Raw genomic sequence first — 11,255 nt, forward strand, 5'->3', positions numbered from 1 at the left:
CCGCTGAAGCATCCGTCTGGCATCGATGTCAGTGGAAGAGTTCTGTCAGATGTTTACTTTGCTGATAATTTTGCATTTGTATGTAAAAATCTCACTGATATGAAAACTGCCCTGGAACCGCTAGCATCTATTGCAGAAAAACTTGGTTTAAATGTAAACTGGGCCGTGACCAAAATATTGCCTGTGGACAAGACACCATGCAGCCCCCTGATAACTATAGAAGTATATGGCCATAATGTTGAGACAGTCAAGTAGTTTATCTACCTTGGTTCAATTGTCTGCTCAAACGGGTATCTAGATCCAGAGATATCAGCAAGGGTGGCAAAGAGGAACGCCTTATTCAGCCGTCTGTTGAGAACAATATTCCACAAATTCCAGATCCGCCGTCTACAGTAAGTTCGTATCTACTCTGCGTCGGTAGTAAGTGTTGTGCTGTACACGTCATAAAGTTGGCCTTTGACTCGGTCGCAGATGAAGATAGATGCTGTCCAGACAAAACACCTCTTCAAAGTCAAACACGTTAGGTGGCTTGACAAAGTAAGGAACATGGATGTCCTCCGTTCCTTCAAGTTACCCCCCCCCCCCTTTCCGAACAGCTTGAGTCCTGCTGGTTGCGTTGGTACGGTAATTTACTTCAACTGCCCACTGAAACACCTCCCCGACTTATATCTGACTTCGATCCAGCTGCAAACGGCTAAAAATAGACCACATATGAGATGGATGGATATCGTCCACGATTGACTCACAGCGTGGGGCATTGACCCCAGCGAAGCTCCTACCCTCGCTCAAAACAGGCCACTCTAGAGAGGAATAGCGGCACTGACATCTGGTTTCCTCTACGCTGTTGGCGCTGCCAAGCAAGAGCTTTAAGTCAAGGGAGTCAAGTAAAAGTAGTGTCAAAATCAATGTCTTTCAGTAAACGGTGTTGCATAGGAAAATTTAATTTTTACGTTCTTCCCTTTTTGTGAAGAAAGAATAATGGATGATCTACCTCCATCCTTAAATCTTTTTTTTGTTTAGAATTGCTCAGCTTTTGTATGTTTCTACTGCTTTCCAGAATTTATTATAAACTTGTGCAAAATCAGTGCTAGAGCACAATCTAGACACAGAAAAACAGGTAAATCACTTGTAAAAGATGCCTAGGCTCTAAAACTTTTCGCTCATTTTACTAGCAAAATATCAAATAGTTCGGGGTAACAAACTGTAGATGAGGAGCGACCCGGCTCATTAGTAATTAAAGGTCTAAACAAAAGAATATATATATATATATATATATATATATATATATATATATATATATATGTATATATATATATATATATATATATATATATATATATATATATATATATATATATATATATATATATATATATATATATATATATATGTGTATACATATATATATATATATATATATATATATATATATATATATATATATATATATATATATATATATATATATATGTATATATATATATACATACATATATATATATATATATATATATATATATATATATATATATATATATATATATATATATATATATATATATATATATATATATATATATATATATATATATATATATATATATATATATATGTGTGTGTGTGTGTATATATATATATACCAATACTACTACTACTATTAATAACTCACTGCAGCACCAAGCCACCAGAGGTCAACACAGCTACGCACGCTCCTCCTCCCACCTAATCTATTCAAGGTTTCCCTCTTTACATCCTCCCAAGAAGTTCATATTTTCTTTAAATCTTTATTCATGACATCCTCCCAACCCAGACGAGGACGACCTGATTTCTGTCTAGTCCCAGACGGTTGGCCAAAAAGGACAATCTTCGGCAATCTGTCATCCTTCATCCGCGGAACGTGGCCTAGCCATCTCAACATTTCTTTCATTATAGCCCTAGAAAGCGGTACAGAACCACATTTTTCGTACAACCTACTGTTAGAAATATGGTTAGTCAGCCGGGTAGCCAGAACAATCGGTAGGCAATTTCTCTGGAAAAATCTATTAAATTTTCATCAACTTTTCGGAGCCCATGCTTCAGAGCCATATTTGACCACTGTCATCACTTCCAATATTCTAATCTTGGTTTGCAGACTTCACTTTCTAGTCTTCCAAACTTTTTTGACTTTGAAAAAACACCCTGAGCCTTAGATATTCTACTTTTAACATCTTCACTGCTCCCACCGTCTGTATTAATAATAGTACCAAGGTAAATGAACCTGCCAACCTGATCAATCTTTTCTTTACCCGACGTCACCTTTTCATCTTCACTTATTTCTAGCTTTAGTAGCTTAGTCTTCTTCACAATAATCTTCAAGCCTATTCTTACACCCAGAACTCGCAAAATCTCTTAAAATTCATTCTGTTTAAGGGAAGCTGAAATTTCTATTCCTTGTAGTTCTGTAATTAAATCAGGTATAACCAAGTTCTGTCATTTTTCAAAATATACTTAATGTTAGGATGTCAAAGATTTTCTCCTCCCCCTCCCCCATAGACAATTCCATCGTGCCAATACAATGTCACTAAAAAAACAAAAATTCTTATAAATACAGAATAATTTTTGCTTGTGATTATCTGTCACAAGTTAACTTCGGAACTAACTGTATAGTAACCTATTTCTAATAATGCATCCGCTAAATCAAGTACTATAACCCATTCATAACTTTTAATGTATAAATGGTACGGGAAAGCATTACAAAATTCATCAGTAATATCAATCAATTAGAAAGCAATAGAGAGCGATCTCTACAGAGTGTTTTGGACAATCGATCTAGATTATGTCTTGCATAGCAAAAAAGAGGCGATTAAATAAAAAGGGAAAGTAATTCTAGCTTTTTGAGATCAGAGCCTAGACGATTTACTTCTTCATAATTTTAAGTTGATTTTCAGAAATAAATCAGGCACGTCCGTTCATATTTTTTCTTGGTGGAGGGGGATTATGAACCACGTGAAATCAATTAAAACTTTGTTTTGAATAGATCATAAGGTGTCAATAAGTTCCATTTTATATCCGTTTTCAAACATTATCAACGGCTTTCAGTAAATTTTAAACTAGTTTTTGGAATACATATTGGTATTAATTATAATTGACATTGTTTCGTTTTTCGCTAACATTAGGAAAATTTGCAAGATGTTCCGCTTAAGTGTTTTATGGGGATACTTAGACATGAATTAGTTTTAATTCTTCTTCTAATTCGTGAATAAAATCGAAACAACGTGACCCTTGGGGAGCCTTCAATTGGTTCAACCAATTCCCAATTCTTCAATTCCTTCAATTGGTTGAATTGGTTCAACCAATTCTCAGGTAGCATCTGAATTTAAAATATCAGGTGAAGGGGAAAACCCAGCTACAAGAACAGGAAATAAATTCTGGTTCCGTTGGGGGCCTTAAGTATTAAAATACTTAGGTGAATCGGAAACAAGACATTTATAAGTGGCCATCATCACAAAATACAAATTTCCCCTTATTGTACTCCCTTCCATCTATTATGCAACCTAGAAATGTCAAATCCAACCTCAATTTATTCCCAAGATATTGAAAGTATGGTATTTTAATAAATTGAATGCACATAGTTTAATTTTATGTAATTTTAAAATCTCATCCCAAGTCATAGTTGAACATCCGACCATTCCCAAGATAAAACAGACATGAAATTTCCTGGGTGCACAGAGCATTCTTTATTTATCCCTGCCCTTCCTGTACGTCAAAATTTGAGCTCCACTTAACCCCACGCTAAGACTCTCTGAAAGATTCGACTTAACACCGAACCCTTGATCCAATCCCCTTTGAAAGGTACGTAAGCGTTTCATTTTAACACCCTTATATATTCCGAGTATATAATTTCGACAACCTGGATGCACACAGGGTATATTTGCTAAAAATATTTCTTTGCTGTTTCTGACCATTCCTGAGATATTACACATACGCCAGATGGACGTGGTGTCTTTTTATTTAATTCAAAATTTCCTGAAAGTTTCAACTTATTACCCTTAGTTGTTCCTGAAACATTATATATGCACAATTTTTACTACCTAGATACATATAGTGTCCTTTTATTTAGTTCAAAATCCCTTCAAGGTTCTCTTTTAATTTCAATTTAATACCTTTAGACACTCCTAAGAAATTCCAGACGTACCCCTCTTGGTGCTTTGATATAATTCAACACCTCCTCAACAATCTCTGAAAGCATCAAATTAACACCCTTGGTCATTTTTGAAACACTGCCGATATAGCATTTTGACAACTAGGATTTCTATGTTGTCTTTTGATTTAGTTCAAAACCCCTTTCAACATACCCAAAAATATTTTATTTAATACCCTTAGTCGTTCATATGATAATACATATTCCCTCTTTTGATAATTTGGATGCAAATAGCGTGATTCGATTTAGTTTCACATGCTCTGAAAGTTCCATTTTCATAACTTTATCCATTCCTGAAATATTTTGGACCGACCATTTTCACAACTTGGATACACTTAGTCTGTTTGATTAACCACCTCCAGATGCACAGCACAGAAATTTTCACTGAAAAATAGGAGAAAAACTAAATGCCCCACTCATAGAAATTAAATATCACTAATTTTGGAATTTTTACTCTACCCCCCCCCCGCCATTTTTAAGAAATATCCCCCCTGTATGTTCATGATCTAGGGCCCTGCATCTGTATGAAACGCCGACGGTGAACAATGTTTAAACAAACTGAGTTGGTTAGAATAACATTAGTCAAGTCTTTGCCTACTCTATCTTCAGAAGAATGATCCGAATTTTTATTATTGATAAAAAATAATTTCTGAGACCTCAATGGCTAATCATGATAAAGCATAAAATCGCAAAAAACGGAAGAAAACGAGGATAATAAACAGCCGGATAAAAAGTTGAAATTTATGCAAATATGTTGGTCAAAACCTCCTCTTGACCGTCCTCAGTGTAGAATAAAACGATAAAAATATAAAAAAAAAACTTAAAACAAAATACAAAACTAAAATAGGATGACCCTTTCTTATTAACGGTGAAATGGTAACTAATTTAAGTGAGTAAAAGGTAACAGTATATAAATAATGATAACCTATCTGAATGAAATAAGAGGAGCACGAAAAAAGAAAAAGTTTTATTCCAATCAGGGGCAATCAAACGTTTCAACACTAAAAGTTAAACCCACACATTACAACTCAAAATAAGTCACATCATTGAAGGGTAATTTGGCAGAAAAATAAATATGGAACAAGATCGAACTCTTAGTCGAAATTTTTAAGACATCCATTTTCTCAAATATTTCAAAGACTCTATCAAATTTTGACCTGTGTCTACATCACCTCTAAGCCGAAATGCAAAAAAAGACATTCATAAAATCATGGACGAAAACATTAGAAGCAAAAAATTTGTTCAATCTGGTAACTTTATTCTGGGAAGAAGTTCATTGGACTTCCTCAGCTTTTTTTTAATGAATTGATCAAGGGTACTCAAGGCCGTATCCAGGGGGGCTGGTGTTTTTATGCATTTAAAAAATATTTAACCCCCTCCCTCTCTGAACGAAAATCCTGGATACGGCCCTGTTGGTACCATAAAGTCTCTTTCACATTGGCACGTCCGTGTGATATGTTATGTTTGCACTTTGGTCGAGTTGCGCTTGCTTTGTGTAGCAGTCCTTCATACTGGATTCGTTGCACATATTTCTCTGTCTGTTTATTAAGTAAAATATTTGTCGCTCTCATCTCTGACGACGTGTCCAAAATTTGTGAAATAAATGCTTGACCCTGATGAAGAAGTTGTTTCAATTCGTGCTTCAGTAATTGCTCTAGAATATGAAGCCAAAATTTAAGAGAAGAGAAAAAGAAAGAGAGAAAGAAGACATGTTAATTATATAAGAAACCTGTATCTATGAGTGACTTGGAAATTAAAAGATTACACAATTTTTAAAATTTGTCTTGCTAGCTAAACGTATGGGATATTGATGCAGAAATTACCAGGCTTTCCTCCAAAACTTCCGCTAAAATTATCAAGATAAAATAATTTTGATGTCTACGCACTAATGCACCGAGGAAAAAGCTTGGTTTCGTTCTTGCGTTGCGATTTAGTTTACTGAGCAAGGTTGCGTTGTGCCGTTGCAAGTTTGCCGCAGAGCTTTTGTCGCTCACTGAAAAGCGTCAACACATCAATGGGAAAGAGGCTTAATGCACGAATACGGCTACAAATAATACTAAATCGTTAAAAATAGCAAAATATATAATTAGAAGGAAAGCAAAGAGAATTGAAAAGCCATGTACAATCAAACTAGTTTATCAGAGAAAGACTTACCCTCAACTCCAATTGATACTCTCTGACAGTAAAAGTTGATAACTGCGCGATGGCTTGTATTAAACTAAGCTAACTTTTGGCTTTCATAGCCTATGGAAAGCAATTTATCTAATCTCAGAGTCTGCGATAAGTTAGAAAAAGTTTGGAGACACTTGTTGAGGTTTGCTTGGGAGCGTGTTTCTCTGCGTGATTTCTTTGTAAAATGAGAATGTGGTATGTTGCATGGCACTCAACGGTCTTGAATTAAAGTATGCAATTAATAGAGGCTAGGATTAAACTGAGAAAGGAAGGGACGAGGAAATGAATAATTTATTATGGAGTGACTTCTGACGACCATAGAAACAGGCTGGAATTTTTAAATAGGAAAACTGATTTGCCAGTCAAACCACAGAAAAACAGAAACTTGCTTGCGAAAAAAGTTGCAAGTCATGAATCTTCACTCTTTTTACTTGCTTAAAATTCTATAAAAAGAACCAATTAAGCTCAGCTTTCTTTCTGCTTCTGTCCAAAACACGACAAAGCAACAATAGGCGAATAAAAGTACGGTTAAAAAAGGGAGGGACATTTTGCCCAATATATCATGGTTGCAATTATAAATGTAACCTAATAAAGAGCTAACCATGCCCCATAGTGACCGAAAATTTAAAAACACGTTTTGAACTTTCAAAGGAGAAAAGATTGCCATTTCAAGCTACGTTAGGAGTTGTAAATTATATTTCGGCTTATCTTATTAGTAAAAGCTGATTGTGAAAGCTAATTATTTCGAATAAGAATATAAAACCCATCGAGAATGGTATTGGATTGAAATGAAAAGTTCACCGTTAGAATCACCATGGTCAAAAATCCAGTACAGAAGAATTACAGTCCCCACAAAAACGCTTTTGGCACCACTCCAGAGGATCCAGAATAGAAAATCTAGATGCTCATTGTGGCTTTAGTAAGTTCAAATTTGCCATCAATATTCCCTCATATTTTCCTTCATAGACTTAGCCTTAATCGTACTAGTATCACAGTTGTTGTGGTGGTAGTATGAGAAGTATTTGTAAAGTTAGTGCTGTATTAGTAGCAGTTGTAAGAGTAGCAGTAGCAGTATTCATAGGGGTAGTAGAATGTACATCTTGCCTATTGGTCAGTTGAGCATCCCTTTCCTGACGCCCCGGAATTTCACCTTGGCAAGGTTAGCCGTTCCAAAATATTGCTGGTGTGCACTTTTAACCCCCTTTTGACGTCCTTTTCAGCTTAATACTCTCAAGCCTTACAAGTCAATGCAATGGAAGTAGCAATTAGAATAGTTTAGCAGCAGTGATAGAATTTGTAAAAGTAGCAGCGGTAATAGTGTTAGTAGTGACATTCATATATTACATTTTAGTAAATTGGTCTTTTCCTTTTAATATTGTCTGAAAGCTCCAACTTAATACCCAAAATGCATTCTTGAGATACGCTCTTATGACAATTTGCATGCACTTAGTGCGTTTTCATTTAGTTGAAATTTCCCTTCAAAATCATGTCAAATTTCCCCCTTATACGCGCAGCATTAATTGTACTAGTATCATAGTAGTAGTAGTAGTAACAGTAGTAGCAGTAATAGTTTATTAATATTAGTAGTAGTAAGAGCAGTAGCAGTAGTATTAATAGCAGTACTAGCAGGTACATTTTGCCTTTTGGTCAACTGAACATCCCGCTCATGATGCCCCTGAAGTTTCGTCTGGATACGGTAAGCCGTTCCAAGGATTTTCCATAGTTTTTTGTCAATTATGAGCAACACATTTCATATACTCCTGTCTTCTTCCCTTTTAGATTCAAAGAGTTGAGTTTGCCGTTTTTTATCACGTGAATCTGTTGTTCAAATCAGCGTTGCTCATTTCTGAACTAATAAGTGGCACAGAAAACCGCATTGAGTCGTACAATGTATGGAGAGTTATGGAACTACGTCAAACATGTTTTTTTATCGATTGGTCACCGTTCATTAGTCAAATAATCCCTTGATGAAGTCGGAGAAAATCCGTTTTTAGCTATTTTAGACCACAAGCCAGCCAATTCAGGCAAATTTGCATTCCAATTTATCGCTTTCTGTGACTAATCGCCGTAAAACTAGACCGGGTTTGAGTTGCTCTAGACCCGGTGCACGTTTTACCACTTGGGCCAAGATTCTGAGTCTGTTTAGCGGTCAGATTATGAATCCACCTCTTAGACATATCCGAAAAGAGTTGCTTTCGCAACATCTTCAGTTTCCAAATTATTATTATCAAGCAACCAGCGTCTTCAGTCTTTGAGCCTCATACTAGAACGCCACTGCGAGAGAGCAAAAATGCATAGGATGTGATCAGGACGTGACTGAATCCACAGTAAATTCTTCACAATTTTATCCACATGTTAATCTCTGTAATACTGGGATCACACAAAAAAAAGGCGAAAGTCCGCCTCTAATTTCTTGTCTAAAGCCTTTTTTTCAGAAAATAGCAGCATAAAACTAAGAAATAACAATTGTCCAACTTGCATTTTGTACATTATGTTTTGTTTCTTTGCAAAAACACAATCACTTATGAACCAGATCTAACGGTCGGTTCAAACGCTAAGGAATTCCTGCCCGGAACTCTGGTCTTGAGTCGCGGGAGTCACCCTTTTCACGACTGGAAAAGCTCTTGGATTTTTTTTCCAAGGGATTGGTCCGTTCCGGGTCAGAAAACTGAAGAAAAAAATTGCTGGAGGTTTCTTGCTTCTAGCCTCTGAACATAGCCTCTGAAGATTAAGGAAGCTGTTTCTTTAGGCTGGGAAGGTATTAATAATACAAATCTAATCGCTCATTTTATGACTAAAAAGTTGAGGGTATCAGATATAGTAGTATATGCCCCTGTAGAACCGACTGACGGAGATAAAAGTGACTGAGATCAGTTTTACTTACAGTTACAGGAGCAAACAGACAGTTGCTCAGGTAGAAATATGGTGTTTTTATTACAAAATTTTATCTCCCAAGTCGGTAGAAATAGGGATAGATGGTATCCTAGACTAGCTAAATTTGGGGTGGGGAAACAAAACAGCAAGACTGCAGACTGCTGCAATTTTGCAGGTATATAGACCTAGTTATAACAAATACAGTGTTTTGTCGTAAACGGCCCTTAAGTTAACATAGTATTCACGTGATGATAAGACAACAAACCTTATTGATTATGTTATTGTAAGCCGAAGACTGGCAGGATCAATATAAGGTACTAGAATATTTAGGAGAGTGGTTATTGATGTTAGAAGTAAAAATCACCATCTAGTAGTGATCACCATTTAGGGTTAATTTAAAGCTCCCGAGAAGCTATGATGCTGGTAGACTCCAGGATGAAAATTTGAGACGACTTTTCCGGGAAGAGTTGAATCCTAAACTAGAGAGTTTAACATTGAACATTGTGGAAGATGGATGGAATAATTTTAGGGAAATAATTTGTGAGGTTACTGATGGTGTCTAGGGGAAGAAAGCTAGGAGCGCAAAATGAATATTAGCGAAAACAAACTTTATTTTTAATAGACAGGAGAAGGGGCTTGTACAAGAATTATTTGAATGATAGATCATAAGAAAACAAAAAGGATGTAAAGAAAGTAGAGAAAGCATTAAAGCATGAATTAGGGATGCGTGAAGTGGAGGGGTGGACAAAATTGCCGAGGATCTGGAATATGCAGCTAGACGGCATAATGGATCGGGGCCATAACTGTTGATAAGGAGAGTTAAAGGGAGATGGGCGGAACACTTTGAGATTGTGTTAAACAGAGATAGAGTTGCAAGAAAAGATACAGAAAAAATGAAAATATTTGTGATACCTTGGATATGAAGGAAGATTTGCATTATGAGGAAGAATTAGTTACAGTACTAAATGGATTAAAAATATAAGATTTCAGGTGCTGATAGGGTGGTAAATGAGTTTCTGAAATAAAGGGGTTCTGAGGTAAGAAATAAAGTACTGAAAATTATGAATATGGTTTTTGAAAAACGAGAAGTACCTAGTGATTCTAGGAAAACATAAATCAAACCACTATATGAGAAAGGTGATAAGAATGAGTGTGGTAATTATCGAGGCATTTATCTGTTTCTGTAGGTGACAAATTACTTAGTAATATGGTACTTTTAAGACTGAGAGATGCTGTAGACAAAGTTATATGAGAAGAACACTTCGGTTTTAGAAAAGTTAGAGAATGTGTCGACCAAAGTTTTACTCTTATGATGATAATTGATTTTGTTGATAGAAAAGCTTTAGTGAAGGTCTTATCCATTTACGGTATACAAGACAAATACATTAAATTGATCTGTGCTATGTACGAGGATAACACTGCTGCGGTTAAAGTAGAAAATAAGGTTAGCGGCTGGTTGCTTATCAAATCAGGAGTTAAGCAGGATTGTTTTCTATTCCCTTTTGTATGGATCAGTTTGAGGGAATTTCCCTTAAGGAGCACAGAAAAGGCTGGGTCCCATGAATACCAGAACGATCTTACTTCAGTGATTGGTTCCAGGCTTAAATTCAGTTGCAAGAATTACAAAGCAGCAAGTACTTAACCGTTCCGGTCAATGAAACGAAGAACAACTCGACAGCAGCGCAGATTGCCACTCTTCTTAGGAAATTAGACGAAGGGAAAGTAAAAGCAAGACCGATCAGATACTATCACATGAAGAGCCTGGATGCTCTAAGTCTTGCAAGTTTCATTCACGACACAGTGACAAGAATTGAACTCGATTTGAACTACCGTGTAACATAGTACTACAACGGAGCGTAATGAGCGCACCATTCTCCGGTGTTCAAGCTCGTTTGACAGTAAAATTGCCACAGGCAATCTACATTAATTGCCATGCATATAAGCTAACTTTTATCATTGCAAGCTGCGTTGAACCTGTCGGCACTGTTGGTTCTTATTTCTCATTGGCCCAGACTCTATACACATTCAT

At 36.0% G+C, this 11,255-nt stretch overlaps 1 protein-coding gene across 1 annotated transcript in view; it reads right to left on the reverse strand.

Annotated features, from left to right (window-relative positions):
• Positions 1 to 6,617, reverse strand: part of LOC136027900 (transient receptor potential cation channel subfamily A member 1-like) — a 175,412-nt gene extending 168,795 nt beyond the window's left edge. The window contains exon 1 of the mRNA XM_065705331.1: positions 6,335 to 6,617. The gene's annotated coding sequence lies outside the window, so the exon portion shown is untranslated. The remainder of the gene's footprint in view (positions 1 to 6,334) is intronic.
• Between the last annotated feature and the right edge of the window lie 4,638 nt (positions 6,618 to 11,255).

Source organism: Artemia franciscana, chromosome 6, assembly GCF_032884065.1.
Source record: "Artemia franciscana chromosome 6, ASM3288406v1, whole genome shotgun sequence".
In the NCBI taxonomy this organism is placed as follows: Eukaryota; Metazoa; Arthropoda; class Branchiopoda; order Anostraca; family Artemiidae; genus Artemia; species Artemia franciscana.